This window comes from Canis lupus, chromosome 37 (assembly GCF_048164855.1).
Source record: "Canis lupus baileyi chromosome 37, mCanLup2.hap1, whole genome shotgun sequence".
In the NCBI taxonomy this organism is placed as follows: Eukaryota; Metazoa; Chordata; class Mammalia; order Carnivora; family Canidae; genus Canis; species Canis lupus.
In genome coordinates this window covers 21031345-21055413 of record NC_132874.1, presented here as the reverse complement: position 1 = coordinate 21055413, position 24069 = coordinate 21031345, and the positions used below count along the sequence as shown (strand labels likewise).

Sequence of the window (24069 nt, the reverse complement as noted above, 5' to 3'; positions counted from 1 at the left end):
TTTTGGTTGCTCCACATCATGTCCAACATTTGGTGTTGCCTGTCTTTTAAATTTTAGCTATTATACTGGTATAATAATAATTATTAATAGTGGCAGTAACTAGTAGTGCTATTTCACTAGTATTTATTTGCATTTTCTTGCTGAATATTGATGTCAAGCACTTTCATATGTGCTTATCAGCCATTTGTATATCTTCTTTGAAGTGTGTTGAAATTTTTTTTTTTCATTTGTTTTTAACTGGGCTGTTTGTCTTTTTACTATTGAATTATAGGGACTCTATATATCACAGCTGCCATCTTCATGCTTTTCAAATATTTTCTCTCTCTTTGACTTTCCTTTCATTTTCTTAAAGATGTCTCCAGAACAGAAAATTTTACTTTTCAAAAAATTCATGTTATCAATACTTTCTTTCATGACTATTGCTTTCTGTTTTCTAAGAAACCTTTGTCTACTCCAAGTTGTAATATTAGAGAAAATATTCTCATACATTATCTTCTAAAAGTTTCACATTTAGGGGGATTAGTTTTTATGTTTAGGTCTTTGATGTATCTTGAATTAATACATGTATATGCTCCAGGGTAGTGGCTCTGCCTTTTTGCCACCTTTCAGTGTAGTCTTTGGCTTCTGTTATTCTGACTCACTGGTTATTCTTCAATGTATACACACACTCATGGCTGTGTACTTGCATCTTCTATTCTTTCTTCACTATCTTCCATAATATTTATCAAGTGTTTATAACGTGCTAGGTGTTAGGCTTAGTATTGGTTATATACCATTGAACAAAACATAAATAATTCATGCCACTGTACAGCTGGTAGTCTAAGGATAAATACTCGTTAAGCAAATAAACACAAATACTCTTATATTTATGTCTTGTGAAGTCTTATTTATCCTTTAAGAATCACCTTATTTGAATATTTGAAAACCACTCACTGTAGTCCATCATAGCAGACTAAAGAAAATAATGTGACCATATCAATTGATAAAGAAAAAATGTTTGACAAAATCCAATACTCATTCAAGATAAAAATTCTCAGCAGACTATGAATAGAGGGGAATTTCCTCAACTTAAGAAAGGGCATCTATAAAAAACTCCAGTTAAACATCATGTTTCATGCTAAAAGACTGAATGCTTTCTAAGTTGGAAACAAGGCAAGGCTATCTTCTCTTAACACTCTATTCAACATTGTGTTCGAAGTTCTAGCCACTGTTGAAAGGTAAGAACAAGAAATCAAAGGCCTTTAAATTGGAAAAGAAGAAACAAACTATCCCTTTTTACAGATGATTGATTGTATGTGCAGAATATCCCAAAGAATCTACCAAAAACAGAACAGAACAAAACAGAACTCTTAAAACTGGTAAGTGAATTCTGTAAGGTCACAGGATATAATACCTACCAATAGAAATCCATCACATTTTTGTACACTAGCAATAAACATGTGGGAACCAAAGTTATAAACACAAAACTAATTACAGTTACTCTTTAGAAAATGAAATACTTAGGAATATATTTAATGAAACCTGTCTTGGATCTATATGCTGAAGATTAGAAAACGCTTTTGAAAGAATCAAAGACCTAAATAAATGTAGAGACATACTGTGTTCACAGATTGGAAGATTCAACATAGTGAGGATGTCAGTTCTTCCTAAATTGTTCAATGCAAGTATTATGAAAACCCTGGCAAAACTTTTTTTTGTTTTCACTTAAAGATGTCCTTGATGAAACAGTAAAAATTATTAGTCGTACTAAATTTTAATCTTTGGACACCTGTCTTAGAAATGTATATAAAAGTTTTTATTTGGGGGCACCTGGGTAGCTCAGTGTTTGGGCATCTGGCTTTGGCTCAGGTCGTGATCCCAGGGTCCTGGGATTGAATCCCACACTAGGCTTCCCTCAGAGAGCCTGCTTCTCCCTCTGCCTGTGTCTCTGCCTATCTCTCATTAATGAATGGATAGAATCTAAAAAAAAAAAAAAAAAGTTTTTATTTTAGAACAGTTTTAGATTTACAGAAAAATTGGGAAGATAAAGAGTTTCCATGCATCCCATTCTCATTTCTCCTCTTATTAACATTTTACATTAGTATGGTATATTTGGTACAATTAATGAACCAGTATTGATACATTGTTATTAACTGAAGTCCAAACTTTATTCAGATTTCCTTATTTTTTTACATGATGTCCTTTTTCTGTTCCAGAATCCCATCCAGGGTACCACATTATATGTAGTCATCTTTGTTGTGAGCTGGACAGTTTCTTAGACTTTTCTTGATTTTGATGACCTTGACAGTTTCAAGGGGTATCTGTGGGATACTTTTAGAATGCCTCTCAGCATTTGTGTGATGTTTTTCTCATGATTAGACTAGGGTGATGTGGATGGGTTTTTGTTTGTTTTTTGGAGAGCAGTGACAGTGGTAATGGCCATTTTCATCACATCATATCATGGATTTGTACTACCAGTATAACTTATCACTGTCAATGTTGACCTTGATCACCTGGCTGAGGTAGTATTTGTCAGGCTTCTCCTTTGTAATGTGACCTCATCCCTTTCTCTGCTGTACTCTTTGGAACCAGCAAGATTTTTTATTCACAAGCCTCTTCTAAAATTTGTAGGCAAAGGCACAGGTCCTAAAATAGTTAAAAATCATCCTGAAAAAGAATAAAGTCAGTGGAATCATTCTACCTATTATTAAAACCTACTATAGCTATAGTAAGGCATATGGTAGGGGTAGAGAGAGGTGTAGACACAGAATAGGGAATCTAGAAAAAAGGAATTTGATGGAAGAAAGGATAACGTTTTCGCAAAATGGTGCTGGAGCAGTTGGACATCAATTGGCAAAACTGTGGGTTAACCCTCATACATTATATAAAAATTAACTCAAAATGGCACATGAACTTAAAAATGTAAAATGCAAAAGTATCATTCTTTTAGGAAAAAAAAGAAAAATTTGGGGTTCTAGGGCTTGACAAGTAATTCCAAGACTTGACACTCAAACCATTATTCATATGAGAAAACAATGGATAAATTGGATCTCATCAAAATTGGATTTTTACTCTGCTAGAGACCCTATTAAGAGGATGAAAAGATAAATTACAATATTCACAAAATACAAATTTGATAAAGGACCAGCATCCAACATATACAGAACTTTCAAAATTCCACAGTAAAAACTAGTACAAGTAGAAAATGGACAAAACCATGAACGAACATTTTACCAAAGAATATCTACAGATGGCAAATAAACACCTAGAAAGATACCCTTCATCATTACCCATGAGGGAAATGCAAACTTAAACCACAATGAGATATCACTACATACCTATCAGAATGGCAAAAATAAAAAGTAGCTTGACAACCACAAATGGCTGGGGAGCATGTACAGAACCTGTATCACTCATATATTGTTGGTAGGAAGTAAAACGTACAGCAACTCTGGAAGGCAGTTTGGCAGTTTCTTATGAAACTAAATACACAACTCTCATGTGACCCAGCAGTTGCACTCTTGGGCATTTATCCCAGAGATGTGAATACGTAGGCACACATAAAAATCTGTACATGAATATTCATAGCAGCTTTCTTCCTTATAATAACCAAAACACAGAAACGACCCAGATATCCTTCAAAGTATGAATCGTTAAACTGTAGTTCATTCATATTATGGTATAAAGCAAAAACTCTCCATTATTTTCCTTCCTATCTAGGAAAAACCCACTTCTCCCCTATGATGTATTCCCCTTATCCTGTGTGTCTGTCTTTTTTTACCTTTACAGAGAGTGCTTCCTTTCTGAAACTTCTGGTCACTGAGTATTTAGAGATTTTTTCCACATCAATAAGCAATTTGCAGACATCAGCTAGGTGTCCCACAATTTAATTCTAGCGCTCTCTACCCAGAGATAATGTCAGATTCCACAGGTTAAGGGCTCAGTCTTATAACACACACATATACACTTTAGCTGCCCACTGTGTCATCTGTGCTTCTGAGCAACTGCCTATAAAGTAGAGATTCCTTCAACTCCCTCTTCAGTTTCAATCAGTTTGCTGGAGTGACTCACAGAACGCAGGGAAACGTTTTTATTTACCAGTTTATTAAAGAATATGATAAAGGGTACAGTTGAACAGCTAGATGAAGTGATACATAGGATGAGGTCTAGCAGGGGTCCCTGAGTCAGGGGCTTCTATCTCTGTGGAGTTGGCATGCATCACCGTCCTAGTGTGGATGTGTTCAACCCGGAAGTTCTCTGAACCTTGTATTATTAGGATTTCATGGAGGCTTTCTCACATAGGCGTGATCAATTATTAATTCCATTTCTAGGCACTCTCCCTTCCTTAGAGGATAGGGGGTAGGGCTGAATATTCTAAGCTTCTACTTGGTCTTTCTGGTGATCAGCCTCCCATGAGCTCACCTGTAGTTGCCTCCTTAGGACAAAAGTTATTCCTAGTGCTCTTACCATGTAGGAATTTACAAGGGTTTTAGAAGCCCTGTGTTAGGGATGGGGCCAAGGACCAAGTAGTAGAACAAGAGATGTCCCTACTGTTCTTAATCGCTTAGAAATTTATGAGTTTTAGGGGCTCTTTGCCAGAAGCCAGGGGCAGAGAATATATATATATATATAGTTAATTCTACGTCTCACACATGGGTACTAGTCATCGATAAAATGAAACAAAGTCTTAATGTAACGACCTGGATGACTCTAGAGAATTAAGCTGAATGAAAATACGCAATCTTAAGTGATCCTATATTGTATGATGCCATTTATATAATATTCTTGAAATTCTGAAGTTATGGGACTGGAGCACAGGCCTTCCTGGTTACCATGAGTGATGGACATGGTCGGTGGAGAAGTGAGCATGGCTGTGAAAGGCCAGCTTGAGAGCTCCTTGTGTCAGAATATTCTGTGTCGTGAACTTTTTGATGTCAGTATCCTGGTTGTGATCTTGGTGCTGTAGTTTTGCTAGATGTTCTCATTGGAGGAAAATGGGCAAAGAGTCCATGGGTTCTCTCTGCAGTATTTATTATAACCGCTTATAAATCTATAATTATTTCAAAATTAAAAGTTTAATTTTAAAAATCACCTTAAAAGCTATTTCCTGTAGAGAGCTGGGTTGTCTTCTAGCCCTTTGTATATTTGTCAGTCTTTACTCATTTAGTAAGTTCCTACTTTTTGCCAAATTCACTACTAGTTTCTGAAAATACAAAGAGTGAAGACAAGTCTGGATATAAATATTTGGGATGCAGAAACATCTAAATGGTAGGGTACTAACCAGGGAGGATATTATAGCTTCAGGTATGTCAGAGCTGTACTTACTTCACTCTGCCGTATTGAATTCCAGACTGAATTTGAGTAGAGGGCCATCCTTTATTCACCTTTATATGCCCAGGACTTGTCCCCCAAAAGGGCACCTTGGCATATTGAAAGTCTTAAGCTTAAGGAATTTGAAAAAATGACAGAGGCAAGAAGGTCACTCTGCTTCTCCCCACTCTCTTCTCTGAAAGCAGGAAATAAATCTCCCATATGAAAGGTACCCTCCCTGTACTTGGAGGAAAGGATGCATTTCTATCACTGGAGAGGGAATTTGGGGCTGAGAAATCTGTACAAACAAACCTTGTTAAACTAACCCTTACCTTCTTAGTTACTTAATCATTTACTACCCTTCACCCTTCACAAATTGATTGTTTCTTTGTTTATAAGATAGGACAATTTCCTGCTCTGGTCACTGTGTTGGGCCTTGATTCTCTTGTGAAGGCTTCCATATACATTGTAAACATTTAGTAAAATTTGCGTGTTTTTCTCTTGTTAATCTGTCTTTGTCGGTTTAATTTTCAAGCCCTGCTATAAACCCTAAGAAGATGAAGGAAAACTTTTTCTTTTCCTACAAAGGCTTTAGTTTTTATAAGGGCAATAAGCTTTATGGCCAAAAGAACTGGATAGGAAGATGCAAAATTAATTTTTTTAGATTGTGGGAACATGTCACAGTACGATGAACAGCTACTGGTTGGTGGACTTGAAGTTTAGCAAACCCGCAAAAATCTACATCTCCAAAAAACTAATTTCTTATGTATTCCTTATATAGCCCATGGAAGATTTTCAGGAGTATTTTGACAGAATATTGACAGTGATTAACTACATTTCTCCTCTTCCTGTTACAGAAGCTTAGTGTGTAAAAGCAGGATGGGGGAAATCAGATGTAGTCAATTTTTTCATATGCTCTTACAGTAGTTTTTCTAGGATAAGTCACAAACATATGTAAAAAATAAAGGCAGCATGTTATATGTATAATATTTTAGCTGCTTTATCTATTTTACAATCATTGCCCAATGTCAAAAGATATTTTTAATTACTGTTTTCTCTCATATCATTTGAACTGTTAAAAGGTAACCGGATGCACATTAAACATTTTAAGAGTTTGAGCAAATACAGATTTGAATTGAGCAATGCCAAACCAAGAATGGTTAGGAGCACTCCACAGGAGACTTCTATAGAGAAAAGGTGGAAGCAAAGTAAGGAAATTAATTGATTGGCCATGGCTTGAAGCCAATTGGTTGGTTGTTAATGTTCTGAAATTTTGATTTCATAATCTTGAGGCATTTGCAAGCTTAGATTTTGGTTTGCTTCTATAGGCGTTTGGTTTGCTTCTATATGGCATTACAGCCACCTTGGTCTAATGGCCTCTTCTTAAAATTAATTTAAAGTATCATACTTTATTTCACCAACTCCTTAGAATTAGACATTTAGGGTTTTTCCAAATGGGAATACTCAGTTTCTTGTTTTGCCCTATTTAGTCATTTAAAGGCAGCATACTTTTGCCATTGCCATAAAAAGACAAGTACAATGTGTAACAGACTAAATCTCTGGCCATAAATATTTGAAAACAGCTTTTGTTTTTTCCCCATTTATAAGGTTGACAGTAACTTTTATTTCTGGGATGAAGACTTAAATATAATGCTCCGTTTTCAAAAGATTAGCATTGATTTTTCTTTTTTCTTTTTTTTTTTTTTTGATTTTATTGTCTTTACTTTTAATTCCAGTATAGTTAACATACAATGTTATATTAGTTTCAGGTGTATTATATAGTGATCCAACTATTCTGTACATTACTTAGTGCTCATCATAGGAAGTGTCCTCTTAATCCTCATAGCCTATTTCATCCATCCGCCCACTCACTGCCCGTCTGGGAACCATCCCTCTGATCTATATAGTTAAGAGTCTGTTTCTTGATTTCTGTGTCTCTCTCTCTCTGTTTTCTTTTGTTCAGTTGTTTCTTAATTCTACATATGAGTGAAATCATCTGGTATTTGTTTTTCTCTGACTTATTTTACTTAGCATTATACTCACTAGCTCCATGTTGTTAAAAATGGCAAGATTTCATTATTTTCTATGGCTGAATAATATTTCTGTGTGTGTGTGTGTGTGTGTGTGTGTGTGTGTATCTTTATCCATTCATCTATTGATGGACACTAAGGAAGCTTAAATAATTTGGCAATTGTAAAGAAAATAGCAATAAAAGAAGGGTGTATATATCTTTTTGGATTAGTGTTATTGTTTTCTTTGGGTAAATGCCCAGTAGTTCAATTACTAGATTATAGGATTGTTCTGTCAACTTTTTGAGGAACCTCCATACTATTTTTCCATAGTGGCAGCACCAGTTTGGATTCCCATGAGTAGTGCAAGAGGGTTCTTTTTTCTCCACATCCTCACCAGCACTTGTTTCTTGTGTTTTTGCTTTTAGCCATTCTGACAGTTATAAGGCAATACCTCATTGTAGTTTTGATTTGCATTGCCCTGTTGACAAGTGATGTTGAGCATCATTTCATGTGTCTTTTGGCCATCTGGATGTCTTTGGGGAAATGTCTGTTCCTGTCTTCGGCCCATTTTTAAATTGGATTATTTTTTAGGTGTTGAGTCATATCCGTTCTTTATATATTCTGGATATTAACCCTTTATCAGATATGTCATTTGAGGGCAGCCGGGATGGCCTAGCAGTTTAGTGCTGCCTTCAGCCCAGGGCATGATCCTGGAGACCCAGGATCGAGTCCCACATTGGGCTCCCTGCGTGGAGCCTGGTTCTCCCTCTGCCTGCGTCTCTGCCTCTCTGTGTCTCTCATGAATTTAAAAAAAAAAAAAAAAAAAAGAAAAAAAAGATATGTCATTTGCAAATATCTTTTCCCATTCAGTAGGTTACCTTTTAGTTTTGTTGATTATTTCCTTTGATGTTCAGAGATTTTTTTTTTTTTTTTATGTCCTCACAATAGTTTATTTTAGCTTTTGTTTCCCTTGCCTCAGGAGACATATCTAGGAAGATGTTGCTAAGGCCTGTGTCAAAGAAATCACTGCCTGCACTGTCTTACAGGATTTTTATGTTACCAGGTCTTAGATTTAGGTCTTTATTCCATTTTGAGCTTATTTTGTGTGTGATGTAAGAAAGTGGTCCAGTTTAATTCTTTTGCATGTGGCTGTCCAATTTTCCCAACATCATTTGTTGAAGAGCCTGTCTTTTTCCCATTGCATATTTTTTCCTGCTTTGTTTAATTGACCATAAAACTGTGGGTTTGTTTCTGGGTTTTCTATCCTGTCCTTTTGATCTATGTGTCTGTTTTTGTGCCAGTGTCCTACTGTTTTGATTACTACAGCTTTGTAATAGAACTTCTGGAATTGTGATGCCTTCAGCTTTGTTTTTCTTCTTCAAGATTGTTTTGGCAAAAATTCTAAAAGCTAAAATAATTTAAGTGTATAATGCTCACTCCGTTCAAGTATTTGCTTACTACTCTGTGAGTGTTTGTGCTTTCTTTGTGTGAATGGAAATACAGGTGGGATCATGGAATGAGCACTAGGTGACAAGTAAATGAGAATAGAAGGCCTGGTCTTTAGTTGACTTGGTGTCTACAGGAAAGGTGTCTCTGGGCCTCAATTTTCACATCTGTCAAATGCCATAGTTGGTCTAGCTCATCTTTAAGGTCCCTCTGACTTTAAGTTTCTTTTCAAATGTCCATACTTGCCTAATTAGCCACAGAGAGAACCTTCCTTTCAAATGTTGGAAAGGCTGTAGAAGAATGAAGCCCAAGGTAAAATGGCAAACCAAGTTTCTGAGCTCCTCTTCTTTGCAATTTTGTACTTTTTGAAGTGAATTCTTAAAACAGTAGACACAGACATATATTCTAGTCTAAGTGAAAAATATTTCCAAATCTTAATATGTTAACATCTCCATTATATCCAGAGATAATTTTCGATCCATGTCATTCTTTTGGTGCACAGTCAAGGTCTGGGAATTAAAAGCCTGTAGGAATTAAAAACTGGTCATTTCAGTAGTCCTGCACTAAACCAGACACTTTTCTTAGGTCTGCACTCAAGTCTTATGGATACTTAGCATTTAATTCTAACAAGCTTAATTATTTTGCTTCCCTGATAGCTTACAACAGAGTGAAAGCCTCAAACTCAGAGAGGATGGCAGAACTGTTAGTCCTATTAGAATAGTGGTAGAGGTTCTGTTGGCCAATTGAAATCAAAGCAGCAAAAAATTTAAAACACTAAAAAATCTGTAATTGCAAGAATAGCATTAGCTTTTCCTAAAGGATGACTGTTGTCACTGAGAAAAGTTTAAATTTTGTTTATAGCCTTTGTTAAAGAGTATAGTAACCTTTCAGAGTATTTTTGTACCAGTGGTTTTCCATATGTTTGTGATTTTCCATTTTTGGATGCGTTTGATTATATTTTCATTCCTCCTTATTCTTATTTGCTTGTCTTTTTACTGTCAGAACTCAAAACTTACTTTTACTTTTCTTACATTATTAGTAGGTATAATGATGTTTTATCATAAAATTCCCTCTCTCCCCCAATTCAAGAGGTTATAATACTTTGGTACAAAAGTAAGTTTTTCCTCTCTTCCTATGCCTCCCAGCCACCCACTTTCCTTCCTTGGAGCATCTACTCTTGTCAGTATATATATATTTTTTATTAAAGATTGTTTATTTATTCACTCATGACAGATCCAGAAAGAGAGGCAGAGACATAGGCAAAGGGAGAAGCAGGCTCCTCGCAGGGAGTCTGACGTGGGACTCGATCCTAGGACCCCAGGTATCACGCTCTGAGCCAAAGGCAGACACTCAACCACTGAGCCACCCAGGCATCCCTCTTGTCAGTATCTTGACGTGCGTGCAGTCCTTATCGTTTATGGATTATTCATGGATTCTGTATTTGTGAATTTTCCTAATTGCTGACATTGGTTTGTAACCTCAAAATCAACACTTCTGGGGCTTTTCCAGTCATTTGAGAACACGTACAGAGCATTATAACTTTGATGCATCCATATTTCCACCTGAGGTCCAACAAAGCAATGGTTTGCCTTTTTGTTTCCGGCTCATACTGTAAACACGTATCCTTTTTGCCGTCTATCTAGTGCCATGTTTTTTTACATTTTTGCATTTGTTTTGGATGATTTTGCTGTTTAAAATGGTCTGCAAGAGTACTACTAAAGTACCGTCTCATGCTACAAAGCTCAGGAAGACTGTGATGTGCCTAATGGAGAAAATACCTGTGTTAGATAGCTTCATTCAGGACTGAGTTATAGTGCTGTTGGTTGTGAGTTTAATATAAGTGAATCAACAGTATATATTAAATAGAGTATCTTTTAACAGAAACACACATTAAACAAGGTTATGCATTGATTAGTTGACAAAAATGTCAACAGAGGCTCACAGGAAACTGTATTTCCCCTAGGAGCAGTGGTTTAGTATTCGCTAATCTAGTGTTCTCAGAGATGTTATAGATCATAACTACTGGGAATAATGAGAATGGACTGTGTATATATTCTTTTCATTGTTTTTATTTCATATATCTTTTGCAATTTCAATTGCTTTCATGTACTTGCTAATCCTTACTAGTTACGAAGCATATAGAGAAATGCAGAACTATGTTTTTTATAGGGCAGTGTTAGTGGAGAGCACAATATAATCTGGGCTGATTGGGGCTGATGGGACCCTCGTAAGTGGGCCTATATTTCACTCTTCTGCCATCTGGTCTCTATATTGAGGAAATGATTTAGCATGCACACAACAGCCTCTCTGAAGTAAGAAAGAATGTTGTTTGACTTCCATCCTTCTAAATGGCTTGCTAAATGAACGTCAGAGCTGTACTTTACTTTTAACTACTTATCATTAAATGTGCTGTGTGGAGAGGGTGGCACAGTGGACTTGTCACTACGAGTTCATGAATAGTGTCTTTTCTCAGCAGAACAGTAATAGAGAAATATGTAACATGGATATTTCTAATGGGGTTCACTCTTTTTGACTTGGAAAAACGTTTCTTTTTTTAAGGACAAAAACATTGTCCCTGTCCTCCAGTCGCTTAAGGTCTAGTAGATTGACTAGCAGCTCTTAGATGCGTTCAGAGAGGGTTTTATGTGCATATGGGGAAGAGAGGAGACATGGCTCAGTTCGGTGTGAGGAAAGTACAAAGGAGAAGACGTGGTTTCACAGAGATAAAACATCTCTGCAATTATGAAGCATGTCAGTGGGAAAGTGTGTTTTTGGTTTGAAAAGAAAATTGCCAAGGAACTTATCAGTACTGCCTGTTGGATAAAGCAAGGAAGGCCCATATTTATCAAGAGAGGGCTGGAAATGGAAGTGATGGGACAGGATTGGCACTTGGCTAAGTCAGAAGGCCTGAGCTTGAGTCCTGATGCTGCCTTTTAGTGCTTTCAATTTTCAGTTAGTACATGTGACTCTGGACAGTTTATGTTTTTTGTGTTGTCCTGAGAACAAAATAAAAGAAAGAATAAAACGAAGAAGAAGAAAACACATCAGAGAGGAGGTGATGTTATGTCACCATTTGCCAGTGGAGACATATTCCAGGCTGGTAGCATCGGCTTAATAACTGTGGAACTGAGGATTGGCACAGAGCCGTTGTGTGCCATAATATACTCCTTCCTCCACTGCAGCCCAGACTCCAGGATTTTATATGCAGTGACTTTATTTGGGGAATCTTAGATAAAATCAGTTTATTTAGAATATTTAGGAGAAAATAATTTTTAACCTGGAGGCTATTTCTTCTATGTAATGTTAATATTTCTAATAACCTAAAATAGTTTTTAATATGCAGTCTCATGAGTTGATTTAAAATAGGTTTTAATTTTACTTGCCATATCTATTCTGCTTGCTAAATTATTTCTGGGTGAAAACTTTCTTTTTCATTAGCCGAGTAGTTTTTAATTTTAAGACTGTTATGTACATTTACATTAGTAAGATTATTATTATATTTTTTAAAGATTTTTATTTATTTATGTGAGAAAGCAAGCAAGTGAGAGAGCACAAGCAGGGGGAGCAGCAGAGGGAGAGGGAGAAGCAGAGTCCCCACCGAGCAGGGAACCCAATGCTGGGCTTGATCTAAGACCCTGGGATCATGACCTGAGCTGAAGGCAGACATTTAACCAACTCAGCCACCCAGGTGCCCCCATTAGTAAGATTATTATACAGTTATCTTAAATGCAGAAGTTAGCGGATAATTATTCTGTCATTCTCCAAATGTGGAATATGGAGAACTACAGTATATACTTTTCATTTAAACCAAATATAAGTGATTACTAGTAGGTTGGTTCAAGTTACTCAACTAAGAGTTTTGATGTTTCACTTGAGTTTGCTAACATGCTAGGGAGCATAAAGGATGAGTCTGATACATTTGTCTAACAGTGAGTGTGTCTCTTATAGTTTACATGCAGGGAGAGGAACTTTTTCCCTGGCATATCGAGGAAAGGTTCATTCATATTAATGGATATTGGTTATGTGATCTTAATTTTAACTGATGATACTTTTCATAAGTGAAAAATAGTGCAAGAGTGGTTGGAATCTCCTTGCAATTCCAAATACGGTGATGTCTTTAGATACTTATTAACCAGTCTTCAAATTAATTTTTAGCATCTTTGGTTTGCAGTCATTCCCTCATGCATTTGTTTAATTACAGATTTTAACCTTTTGACTTAGGACAACAAAACTCATTTCTCCTGGAACCTAGTGTCGTACTTTTCCATTTGTTTTTGTGTCCATCACAAGACACTTTTCTCTTGAGGACCTCTCTATTCTTGAATAATTAAGAAGCTCCAGTGTGATAGTACATTTTCAAATCTCTCATTCTTGAAATATGGCATTTATTAGCAAAGAAAAATATTGATAGTCATTTCTCAACTGAATTTATAGTGATGAAAAGACCTCTCTTCTGAATAGGAACATTGTATATTCAGATAATGACTCTTTTAAAATTGCTTTTCCTGCTTCTTTTCTCCCCCTTAGATTTAATTTTAATAAAAGACCTTATCTACACAAAAGGTAACTATTACAAAAGAAGACTGACGTGTCAAGGGATTTCTTGGGCTCTCTGATCCTTGTGCCCTGGCACCATCTCTCATCAGGCTTGCCCTCTATGTGCAGCTGCCAAGTCTTCTTCTTGTGTAATTGTCTTGACAAATGGTATACTCGTTGATACTGCAACTGGGCCTTTGCCAGTCTGTGGAAGCCATGTGCCCCAGGCAGCCAAGTCCAGTGCCAATTTTCTTGCTGGTAGCTTTCATCCTTAAACACAGCCTTAAATACATTGTTGAGATGGATAAATAAATAGTCACTTAAGGTAAGAAGTACTTTCATTTATCCATGCAAGATAAGAGCATTTTTGAAAGGTAAGGGGCCACTGGTGTTTCTGAGCTGTAGACCCTCTTGTATAGTTGGCACGACAGCTTCCTGCCTTGGAGGCCTCCCTTTTGTCACTTACATGCTCCAGAATCAATGAGAAAAACACATCTTGGTGAATACCTAGAGAAAACAGATTATTCACTTTATTCTCTTTAGTGCTGTTGAAGTGCCCAAGGTAGAAAAGCAACATTGTTCTTATCAATGCCCATAGTCATTTCCAGGAATTAGGCACACCAGATGCTGTGCAAAATAATAATTGTGTTTGCATGGACAAAAGTTGAGGAAAGAGTATGAGACGCTCTCAGAACAACTGTGTGTTAAAAAGTTCTTGTAAGCCTTTCATTTTATTGCAGAGTAATGATTTCAAATACAGTGTTCTTTTGAGCCTATATTGGTTATTTACCAGTGGGAGAGAAGTACATGTCCATAGATAATTGCTTCTAGGTTTATTGACATAAAAACTGGATATTTCTATTTTAAACATCCAGGTTATTAATATTAACTTCAGCCCGGCCAGGAGGAGATAAATTTTCCTGGTGCCCAGTTATTTCCAGAATGTGTAGAAACTGTGTCTTCTGTTCTTCTGTACATCCAAGCTGGACTCTTCGTGATCTTATTCTTTGTGTATTGTATAGAACCCCTCCTAGTTGTCCTCCAGGGTAGAGGTATCTAGATAACATGTAGCCTTATCTCTGCTGACTGAATTCCTTTGCATGTGGCTTTTTTCATAATAGTCTCACTCTTAGGATGAAAGAACTGTGGCTGGGGTGACCAGGACCTGAGTGTGTACAGTTTAATTTGTAAAACTTTTGTCCTATTTGACCAGGTTTCAACTGTGTTCTTGGCTTCTCTAACAATTTTGGGAAAGGTTATATTCACATAACTTTTATTAGAGCATATTGTTTTTTTTTTTTTTAATTTTTATTTATTTATGATAGTCACAGAGAGAGAGAGAGGCAGAGACATAGGCAGAGGGAGAAGCAGGCTCCATGCACCGGGAGCCCGACGTGGGATTCAATCCTGGGTCTCCAGGATCGCGCCCTGGGCCAAAGGCAGGTGCCAAACCGCTGTGCCACCCAGGGATCCCTAGAGCATATTGTTATAATCGTTCTATTTTATTATCATTTGGTTTTAATAATCTCTTACTGGGCCTCATTTATAAGGTGAACTTTATCACAGGTATGTATGCTTAGGAAAAAACAGGATATATAGGGTTCCTTACTATCCACAGTTTTAGGCACACACTGGGTGGCTTGGAATATATCTCCCCCCATAAGGGTGGATTAGTGTATATGTATTTTACTTAGGAATGATTATTTATATAAGACAACAGAGGTAACCAGAGAAGTATTTTCTGAACAGTTCATTACCACTTTGTATCAGCAATACAAGGTCACTAATGATAAAGTGGACAGGAAGAAAAATGAAATTTTATTGTTCCTAGTTAACTATTTCACACAGCCTTACTTTTCAACTTATTGTGAAAAGTAATGCTGTTGATATTACTTTTGCCTAACCCAACAGTGTGACATCTGTAATAGAGCCTTGGTGACTAAAGAATTTTATGCCCTTGATCACCTTAAAGGTAAAAACTGCCAGTTATTTTTCCAGCAAAAGATGAGTTTACTTGGGCGTAAAAGAGAATTGCAGTCCCAGGACAAACAAGCTGTGCCAGCTGCAGACAAGTCTGGGGAACAAATGAGAGGCAGGCTTTTTCAAGGAGAAAAGGAGTAAGTTGGGAAAGCAGTGGTAAAGTAAAAGTCCAGTAGAGTAAACTGAGAGTTCTAAGTATGGTGGCTTCTCACTGGCTGAGCTGTTGCCTGGGGCATGAGAAAAGTGTCTCTTCCTCCAGTTTCCTTCCTTGTGCAATTTCAGGTCTCTGTAGGGTCAAGTCCAACTTCCCATTGGGTCTGCAGTTGATCAAGAATGGTAGGGCTCCTTGCTGAAACCTCCCAACTTTGTTTTGATAAAATAATTTCCTGTTTTAAACACATAAAAAAAAAAAAGACCCAAACTGCATGCTTTCTTTAGCACTGTAGGTTCTACGATTTTCAGTACAAGAACTGTACTGGCACAGAAACTCAGCCTTAAAAATACTATTTACACAGTTGCTAAGGCTTGAAGTGAGGTAGATGCATCAATACTACAAAGGCTTGGTCTGGTTTGGGACTACAGTGATGATTGAAACTGCACCTGCAAAGAAGACATTGAAGAAAACTATAGCACTAATGCAAAGATGATGTCACACTCCCTTCTTCTTTTTCTTCTTTCTTCTTTCTTCCTTCTTTCTTCTTTCTTCTTTCTTCTTTCTTCTTTCTTCTTTCTTCTTTCTTCTTCTTCGTCATACTCTCTTATGCCAGAAGTTGATCACCCAGAAGAGTAATAAGTTGAGTAAATTATGAATTTGATAATGTTTACCTCCCATACATTCCTTGAATGATGATGAAATTGCTGGAATTTTATTGAGGATTAATGATTTCAAGCATGAGGAGAGTAGTGCTGATGATGGTGACATTGTGAACGGAAATGAGCTAATGCAGTTGATAATAAGAAATACATATTTGGTTTAGTCCATGTTTTCAACACATAGTTCCTAAAACCCTTGTAATTTCTAATTGTAATTATAACTCAGAGGAACATCTTTTGTTATAGTATTTAGTTTTGTTCCCAGTACCAGAGATAGGTCCAGGGCCATCAAGATGAAGTGGGTGTCTTTTCTAGTACAGCTGAGTTTATATGAATAAAGTGGTTTTCAGCAAGCCCCTAGGTAACCTGAGGATGGGGGCTGATTGCCAAGGGAACCAGCTAGACCTTTGAGGAGAGGGAGAGGGGCTGGAAATTGAGCTCAGCCACCATTACAGTTGATTTAATCATCCAGGCCCATGTAATGAATCTTTCCTAAAACCCAAAAAGGGATGTGGTTGGGAGAGCTTTAGGGTTGCTGATCATGTGGAGGGTTGTATGCCCAGGAGAGGCATGGAAACTCTACCCTACCCTCCTTCCCACAAACCTTGCCCTCTGCATCTCTTCCATCTGGCTGTTTCTGAGTAACATTTTTATAATAAGTCGGTTAAATAGTATGTAAACTGTTGTCTTGAGTGCCACTCTGGTAAATTAATTAAACATGAGGAGGGAGAGCCTCTGATATATGGCTGGTCATCACCTGAACTAGTGATTGGCATTTAAAGTGGGGCAAGAGGGCAGTCTTGTAGGGCTGAGCTCTAAACCTGTGCTACCTAATGCTATCTGCTGGTAGATGGTGTCAGAATTCAGTAAATTGTAGGACACCTAGCTGGTGTCTACGGAAAATTGGAGAAGTGCTTGGTGGTATTGGAGAACATACATCACAGCAAGTGAAAAACCCCATGAGCACTGTGGTAAAAACTGTGTCATGAGTTAATTCCTGGCCTTGGAGCAGTGAGTGTGCAGTGGTAACAGCAAGCAAGGGGGAATTCAGTTGAGCCTGATAGGATAGAAACCCATATTAGAAGGCCAGAAACAAGCCTTTTTAACTTCCATGTATTAGGGCTAGTCATCATCTGATGGCCAGATTGAGGCTGATGATTACCATGAGGATAGGAATAGTGCCGTATTTCTCTGAGATCCTCTGGCAGCCCCCTACAGTGACCTACATGTGAACTCTAGATCTTAGCTTATTTTGGACTAAGTTTTGGTGGAAATTTTCCTTAGAAATAAATATATATATATTTTTTTTACTAAATTACAGTATAACATTTTAGCTTTAATGTGTATTAAAGACTTCCTTAATGGGTAAAATTGAAAAACATTTATTTGGTATAGAATCTGGCATCAATTTCCCAGAAAATCTGAGTATCTTAGGAAAAGAACTTTGAGTGATTGGCATTGTGATTATGACAATTGATTTATAAATCAATATATATATATATATATATATATATATATATATATATATTGATTTATATTTAGGGAGAGGAAATTGGAAAGGCAAAGAAGTTCTTACAAGCCAAGCATTCTACCTGCTTTATTATAAAAAATAATTGCTTAGCTGGTCACTGGACGCAAGTAATAAAATGCTCTATGGCCATGTTACATTTATTCTGGCGTTTGTTTTTGATATAAGTGAGTTTAATATAGGCCTTTAATACAGGCCTAAGATGATTAAAGCGCAACTCAACAGATATTTTTAAAATAACTTTTTCTTATAATAATTCAACTCTTTCAAATAAGACAGTTCAATTAAAAATGTAATATCTGTTTAGAAAGCTTAGAAATATAAAAATAGAAAATAAGGACAAGGGATTAAATCTATTAAATCTTGTTTAGTTCCTAAATGTAGTATGCATGTATTTATAGGTAGGTCATATATTTACATAGCTAAGATCATATCACACATATAATTTTATGTCCTATTTATCGCTTTATAAGTATATGGTTATATCATTAAAACTCTGAGACTATTATACTTTATGAGTGCATAATATTTTATTGTATAGTTCTATAATTTACTTAATCACTCCCTTGTTGGGGGATGTTTATATTGTTTCTAATTTTTTTGTATTATAAATCATACTGCAGTGAAACTTCTTTGTGTTTAACTTCTGCCTTCATTTACATTATTTTCTTGTGATATATTCCTAGAAGGGTAATTACCCTGTCAAAGGGTATGAACAGTTTTAAATCTCCTGGTAGTGCTGAATTGCTTTCTAGAAAGGTTGCACCAATAACACTCTCACAAGTAATGGAGAGAGCTGCCTTTTTAGAGACATTTGTATTGTTGGTGTTGTTGTTGTGTTCATACTACTCAGCAGGAACATAAGCACACTCTTGTCTTGCCCTTTTATGAGTAAAGGTCTATGGAAGTGGGCCATGTCCCCACCATATTTCAGTGGAGTAAAATGTACAGATTGTATGTTGACTAAGCCACGATCCATATTTCTTGGTAGAAAGTATTTAAGCACTGCATCTGGAGGTTAATGGAATGTGCCTCATCTTTTTTTGTGTGGTCGTGACCATATGTGGGTCATGTTTGCTTACAATGGCCCTTTCCTGTAAGCTAATTGTGCTTTGAAATGACCAGTCCAGCAGACTTAATGCACTGCTTAGTTCTTTTACATACAAGACTGAGGGACATTAAAAGGAAAGACTGTTTTAACCATTACAAAATTCATTCATTCTGACAACAAATACTTACTTGGTGTTTTGCTAGTTCTAGTCACTTGAGCTAGATTTATAGTGGTGAAGAAAGCTTACTGTGTTCTCATGTGGCCTGTTGAACAACTTAAAGCATCCAAATACAATCTGTGACCATATAACAAGATGCCTTACATATCTTTTTAATTTTTATTTATTTATTAATTGAACTTAATTTTTAAAATAAGAATTATGTATTTAAGATAATATAGTAATTTGATACACATTTATATGAAATGATTTCTACAAACTAATTCACAGTCATCTCACATAGTTACCATTTTTTTGGTATCTAATGACAAAAAAATCTGAAATCTTTACTTTCCATGAATTTCTGATAGTACAGTAGTATAAACTGTAGTTGTTATCATGCTGTACATTAGATCTCTTGACTTCTTCATCTCACAAACTGCAACTTTGTGACTTTTGACTAACATCTCTCCATTCCCCCCTCCTCTGCATCACTGGTAACTACCTTTCTACTTTTCATGCTTCTGTGTACTTGATTCTTTTAGATTCCTCATTATAGGTGAGATCTTAACTGAATTCAAGATTAGAACAAATTTGTACCTGGGAATTAGGCCAATGGATTATCACCTCTGACTGATTGATTGGCTGCATATCGTTGGGAATATAGTTAATCTGTGACTTAGCTTCTTTATGACTGTTGGACTTAATGATTTCTTTAGTCCTTTCTAGTTTTCAAATTGTTAAAATTTTTCTGAAGATTGAATATCTGTTTCTAAGCTGAAATCCATATACTATTTTAGAAGCTAGTTTGTATCCTAAAATACAATCTTAGGAATCAGTTTGATTGTTTAGAGAATGGAATTCTCATTTTTCTTATATGAGGGTCTAAATCTGCCCTGTCCAATATGGTATCTAGTCATATGTGGTCAACTTCAATTAAAATTAAGTAAAATAGAATGAAAAATGAAATTCCTTAATTGCACTGGCCACATTTCCAATACTTAGTAACCATATGTAGCTGGTTCTACCACATTTGACAGTGTGGATATAGGATATTTCTGTCATTGCAGAAAGTTCTGTTGGGTGACACAGACCATTGTTTTTTGGTCAGAATAAGTTGTGTTTTAGTATAGAGAATTGTATAACATTTGTATCAAAAGAGCTAAAAAAAAAGTGGTCTAGTATCTATTTAAGATGTACTGCTTTTGGTACGCTAGGACTTCTCTTTCCCCTCATTTAGTTCCAATGTCAATTTTCAAGAAATTTTTTCTGTTCTAGTTGGAACATAGAGCTATGTACATTGATTTTGACACTTGAAGAAAATGAGCTTTAGCCGCACTTCTGTAAGGACTTCACAGTGTTAAAAATGTTAAAATGTCACTATGTAATTTTGCTTAAAAAAGTTGTTTTTACAAAGTTTCAGTTTGGGATGATAAAAACGATCCAGGCATAGATGGTGATGATGTTGCACAACAATGTGAATGTACCAAATGCAACTGAACTGTACACTTAAGAATGACAAACTTTATGTTATGTATATTTTAACTGCACAAAAACCAATTTGCTCTGATTAGAAGGAAAATGAGCATCTGGGTAGTATCAAAGTGGCGTTGAATGTACTGTCCTTATACTTCAGGAGGAGGAGTAGAGGTTTTAATCTGTCACATCTGTCCCAGGCTGGATTCACCAGGAAGCAAATTCTGAGATGAAGATTGGGATGCAAGATTCATGCTCTTCCAACTGAGCCAGCCAGGCACCCCTAGGTAAGGCTGTCTTGAAAAAAGGCAGAGTCCTGAGGAGTATCTGGGTGGATGAGTCCTTCCTTCCCTACCGCAGGTTTGGGCAGTGCAGCACAGTTACTCCTGGTTGTATCAACATCAAGCCAGAAGTCTGTTTCCTAATAATCCACATTTCTGGACTATGTAAATAGAGGACCAGAGAGTAAGAGAAAAGGGCTCTTGTGGTGTTGGGTGAATCCAAGAAAGTCACCAGCTGAGGGCTCTGGTGGCCGGTGCAAATAAATATATTGATCCGAATACTACTTAGTACCAGATAATCTATCTTCCTTGTACATTCTCAATGTTAACCTATTTTAACAAGAGTGCTTTACATTTTATGAAATAATTTCACACGTGCATTACTAATTCCAGTAATACCTCCTCCAGTACACACAATTATTAGCTACAGCTACCAGTGACCAAGAACATAAGAAAGGGCATGCTCCACTCAGATTTTTCATTTCTTTTCTGGTTTGAGTTAATTGTTTGTAATTGTTTATTTTTTCTTATAAACACAAAGTTACATCATAGCTATAAGTAAATGTCCTTTAGAGTGACATAATAATTTTTTATTTCTTATGATCTTTTATTAGTCAAAGTAGCTTGAAATACTGTATGTTTGTATAACTTGGAATGACCAAAGAAGGAAGGAAAATATGATGGAGTGAATTAGCCCATATTGTACAGTGAGAGAAACCACCCTCTTATCTTCCCAGGTACCATCATCAACAAACAAAGCAGTGAGCACTTTTTATAGGGCCCTGAGGCACTCAGTCTAAAGCCAGTAGAGTGATTTTGCCTCTTTCTGACTTTTATGGGGAAATGTATCAAAAGAAAGTCAGCACAAACTTACCTGAATAGCCTTTTAAAAAGAGTCTTGGCCTCTTGCAGACATCTCAAAATGTCCTTGTAAGTAATAAAGGAAAAAAGTTCATTGCATTTTTTAGTAGTGTTGACTATCTCTGGCATATTATTTTTAAGTCATGATAGGGTGAGAGGTACATAGAGTTCTTTATATATTTAATACATGACATTTTTATATTCATTTTATAGAACTAAAGCTTTGTACCACTGGCTAAAGAAACTCTTATTTATACCTTTGTTTTTGTGTCCTTTTTGCCTCCATCTTATTTCTCTTTTTCAGTGGCATAGAGTGGAAACATCATGGGATTTTAAAGTTAGAAGACAAGGATCTGATCCCCTATTTGCTACTTTATCCATGGGAATTGAGTTATGTAATTTGTGAACCAATATTTCTTTTTCTGTGAGTTGTGGCTAATAACTGTGTGTACTGGAGGAGGTATTACTGGAATTAATAATGCACATGTGAAATTATTTCATAAAATGTAAAGCACTCTTATTAAAGTAGGTTAAAATTGAGAATGTATAAGGAACATAGATTATCTGGTACTAGGTAGTATTCGGATCAATATATTTATTTGCACCAGCCACCAGAGCCCTCGGCTGGTGACTTTCTTGGATTCTTACAGAATGTATGTTAATTTTTAATTATTTCTTTATTTTTAAAAATCAATAACCTTTGAGTCTATCTAGAAAAATCTTCTAGTGACTGCTCTCTGCTGTTAGGTTGTTCATGGATAACAGGTCACCAATTAATGTACTTCTCTTTGGCTAACTCCTGACTTTCCAGTGGCCACATCAATCAATCATCATTATTCCTCTAGTGTTTCCCTCTACATTCTGATCTTACACTTTCTCTGAATCAGTTTCCGTTTTCCTTTTCAAATTTCTCATGTTTCTTTGAATTTTTATTTTCTACAAATTACTCTTAAATAGATTCCTCTTAATTTCTGGCATAGTGCCCTCCTCTGACCCTACTAATATTCATAACTTTTCATACTAAACTATAGCATTCCTCTTTGAAAAAAAATTACGTTTACCTGGTGAATGTTGAGATCATACACAATATTTTTCTTTATAAATCTAAAGCTTTCCTTGGGAGATTAGGACCATCTTTTAAAAGTTCCCTTAGCTTACCTTCCTTCAGTTTCAGAAGTTTTAAATGTTTTTATTCTCTCTTTAGTTAGTATCTCCTTCATTTTGATTCATGTCTTCACCCATGATAATCTGATTGTTTCCTCACTTAGCCATGGAAATTGCCCTGTTGTTGGTCATTCTGTCAAATAGTTCTTTTCTTTGCCCCCTGCCTAACCTCTTTGTTACGTTTTATCGTGTTGACCAATTCTTTACCCATCCTTTTCTGTTTTTCCTCTTTCACCTCTTTCCTATTCTTTCATCCAGTATCAGGTGTAGTGCTTGACTCTGGGTATATGAAGATTTACATAAGAGAGAGATGTGTGTATTCTGCTCTCAAGAACTGCATGGTCTAACAACAAGATAGACAAATAGTAATAATACTGCATGCTAAGGATTGCACATACAGTGGGTTCAGAAAAGATCTTGGTTGCCATCTAGAAACTCTCTGCCCTTAGGTTCTGTGATATTGTACGCTTTAGTCTCTTCTGGCTTACTCTTTATATATACCCTTTCCTTAAATAGGGTAGCTTCCAAGAATTTGGTCTTTTGCCCATTTTTAATTTTGCTCTCACCTGCTCATGGACTATCGTATGCTCTTATAATGTTAACTCTCACCTCAATACACATAATTTTCAAGGCCTGCATTTGTAGCACTAATCTCTCACCCCATTTTCAAATCCATACCTCAGACTGATCCTTAGAAATTCTAACATGACTCTGATCAGCCATATTTAGCTTTAACCTGTCCAAAGCTGTTTCCCTCTCCAACCACAAAAACACACATGAAAATCATTTGAACAGACAAACAAAATTCATCCTGTGTTTCCTGTATCAGTGAATAACTACCGTTTTTCTGTTATCTGGCCTCTAGAAGTCTCTGAGTTGTTTTAACTCTTGATTCATCTTTTATGTATTAGGCCTTGAGTTAAGTATATAACGAACAGGATCTAGTTTAATTCTTTTACTATGAGGTAGGTATTGTTTTTTACAGTTTTCTACATGAGAAACTTAAGAGTCAGAAAGTTCAAACCAGGGGCCCAAGGGTAATACACAGTGCCTGAAGGGCTGACTTAGGGTCACAGCCATGTGGGTGTCTCTGCAGAGTGTGGTCTTTCGCCCTTTGTATTCTATTGACTCTTGTCACAGTTGGTCTCATTGTGTCTTCTGTACTATTATCGGCACATTTAATATCCATATACTTTTGTTACTTTTAGTGGCTCTATAATCTGCATATTTTGTGACTAGGAAGATATTAATAGTTTGGAAGAATTTCTCAGTTAATGAAGTTGAAACAGGGCTCAGCAAACTTTTTCTGTAAAGGATAGAATAATACATGTTTCAGGTCTTTGTGAGCCATATGTTTTCTGTGGCAACTATTTAGCTTTGCCTTCATGGTAGAGAAGCTATTGCAGACTATATGTAAATGAATGTGTTTCATATTGCTGCATTCCAGCATAACTGTATTTACAAAAACAGAACAT

The 24069-nt window shown here is 36.2% G+C and overlaps 1 protein-coding gene across 6 annotated transcripts in view; it reads left to right on the top strand.

Annotated features, from left to right (window-relative positions):
• Nucleotides 1-24069, top strand: part of FARS2 (phenylalanyl-tRNA synthetase 2, mitochondrial) — a 499388-nt gene that overhangs the window by 96955 nt on the left and 378364 nt on the right. For 3 of the 6 annotated variants that reach the window (XM_072813848.1, XM_072813843.1, XM_072813844.1), the window contains one exon: nt 20489-20575. The exons of the other annotated variants lie outside the window; for them this stretch is intronic. The gene's annotated coding sequence lies outside the window, so the exon portion shown is untranslated. The remainder of the gene's footprint in view (nt 1-20488; nt 20576-24069) is intronic. 6 annotated transcript variants of the gene reach the window in all.